This window comes from Suricata suricatta, chromosome 14 (assembly GCF_006229205.1).
Source record: "Suricata suricatta isolate VVHF042 chromosome 14, meerkat_22Aug2017_6uvM2_HiC, whole genome shotgun sequence".
Lineage (NCBI taxonomy): Eukaryota > Metazoa > Chordata > Mammalia > Carnivora > Herpestidae > Suricata > Suricata suricatta.
Window position 1 is genome coordinate 46156820 of NC_043713.1, and position 2525 is coordinate 46159344.

At 42.5% G+C, this 2525-nt stretch overlaps 1 protein-coding gene across 1 annotated transcript in view; it reads right to left on the bottom strand.

Moving 5' to 3' along the window:
• Positions 1–2525, bottom strand: part of LOC115277422 (laminin subunit alpha-3-like) — a 154939-nt gene that overhangs the window by 94821 nt on the left and 57593 nt on the right. The window lies entirely within an intron of this gene.

Consider the following 2525-nt stretch of genomic DNA (forward strand, 5'->3'; position numbering starts at 1 on the left):
TGTCAGCTAGGGCTAGAGTCATCAGGACTGGAGGATCCATTTCCAAGCTCACTCGTGTGGTTGTCATAAACCCCTGTTCCTTGCTGGCTGCTGGGTGGAAGTCTCAGTTCCTCGTCACGTGAGGCCTCCATAGGCAACCTCACAGTCCTTGTGACATGGCTCCTGGCTTCCCAAATGAGAAAGAGATAGAGATGTGTAGAGAGAGACACAGAGAGAGAGAGAAACTCAAAATAGAAACTATAATCTTTATATGACCTAATTTCAGCAAAAATATATCCTCACTTCTGCCATATTCTACTGGTTAGAAGGTAGTCACTAAGTCCAGCCTACACACAAGGAAGAGAATTAAATTAAGCTCCACTTCTTAATATGTCCTTTTTGTGGACATATTTTACAAACCACCTTAGTGCATCAGAAAGGCGATATTTAATCCCAATAGGACAATTTTTTAATTTTTTTTTAAACAACAGAAGTTTGTTTTCTCATAAATCAGGGGGTTGGTCTGAGATCTCGAACAGAGTCTTCTCCTGGAGGCTTCTCTCCTTCACTCTTAGATGGATGTCTTCTCCCTGTGTCTTCATGTCTTCCCTCTGTATCTGTGTCTTAATTTCCTCTTCTTGTAAGGACCCTACATCATAATGGATGATGGCCCTCCTTAATGACCTCATCTTATCTTAATTACCTCTTTAAAAAGCCTGCCTCCAAAACAGTCACATTCTGAAGTACTGGGGACTAGGATTTCAACAAATGAATTGGCGGGGGGGGCACAATTCAGCCCAACATAGGAGGGATTTCCTCCTATGGAGATGGGGATGTGTCAGGGTCAATTTCTTAGCTTCATGGCCCATGGTCTCTCTCCTGTTATAAGTGAAGGACCAGAAATATACTCTTTTTGTGTGACCTTTCTCTATTTGTCAATGTGAAGTCTAGCTGGAAAGGTTTTCTGCATTTAGTTCCGTGTTTCCTAGAAGTCTACGGACCTTCTGTAGAGGAAGATCTTTTCCTCTGGAGTCTGCTGGTCACCCACACAAAATGGCATTTTTTCCATTCTCAATGTAAGTTTTCCCAATAGGATGATTTAAGATGCTATCCTGGAACACGTCCAGACTCTAAGATCATAACTCTTTGACTTTGTCAGTTTGCAGATTTTAGGGAATGTCCGTGACCTGGGGCCCCAGTAATGCTGTTCTTCTCCCCTGCTCCAGGTTATGTGGGTTTTCCAAGAAGGGTGTTTGGTCCTGCCCACTCTGAGGTGATCAATTGCCTCTTATTTTCATCTCTCAATTACTCCTTTCACGATTGGTTTTTATCTTAAGAGTGAGAAGTGTCAGGAGCAGAGATGAAGTAGCTGCCACAAAACTATGACTTCATGCCTCCACCATGATCATGCTGCTTAGGTGGCCTTGAGCAAAGATCTATATACCTACTGGAGCCGTCACACATGGCTTTGTACCCGGCAATGCATGGGTGCCTAGGAAATGCACACCATCTGCTCTCAGGGGAGGCTTGTAAAAATTTATTTCTAAGGGTTCATTTTGTAACACATAGATATTGACCAGTTCTCTCATTTAAATAAGAAAGCAATGGCCTAGATTTCTTAGGATAGCTATCCATTAAGTGAACACTTTGGTTTAGTAGTTATCTAGAGTAGAAGCATCTTACTCCTTTCTGTGTGACTCTTATTTTTCTTTCTTTTTAAAAAATGTTTATTTATTTTTGAGAGAGAGTTAGAGAGTAGGGAAGGGGCAGAGAGAGAGGGAGCAGAATCCCAAGCAGGCTCCAGGCTGTCAGCACAGACCCTGATGTGGGTCTCAAATCTATAAACGGTGAGATAATGACCTGAGCCAAAACCAAGAGTGGGGCACATACCAACTGAGCCACCCAGGCACCCCATCTCCTTAACAGAAGCATATTCTTGCTTGTAGAGTTCAGTGATGTTCATGCTAAACATTTTAAGTGATATAAAATGGTACAAAGTAGAAATTCCAAATACCGTCTTCAATTCTTCTCTCTCAAGATGACCATGAGCAGGTTGATAGTATCTTTCCCAATCCATGGGCCTTTGTGATTGTGATGTGGGTTAATGTTGCCATAGGCTCTTCTAATGCTTGTACTGTTGATCCTACAATTCCAATTATAGGTTTCTTCCTATGGTGGCTATCTCACGTACCAAATCAAGTCCTTTGGCCTACCTGGTGACATGGTTCTTCTGGAAAAGAAGCCGGACGTGCAGCTCACTGTAGGTATCAGAACACGACCCAAGTGGCTGGGCACGGCAGTTGCAGTTGGTTGCTGACACAATTTTAGGACATCTTGATAAATGGCCTATAAAAAATTTGGGTTAAGTTCCTTTGTAGTAACAAGAAAGGAAGTTGAGACCAGGTAGCCCCTCCTCAGGATCCTGCTTTCCCTGACCATCCCAGCCCCAGTGGGTTTTCTTGTTTCCCATCCAAAGGGCGTAACTACATCTCACGCTTGCTTCTCTTCAATTATTGCTTCATGTTAAATTTATTGTTTTTTTAAAT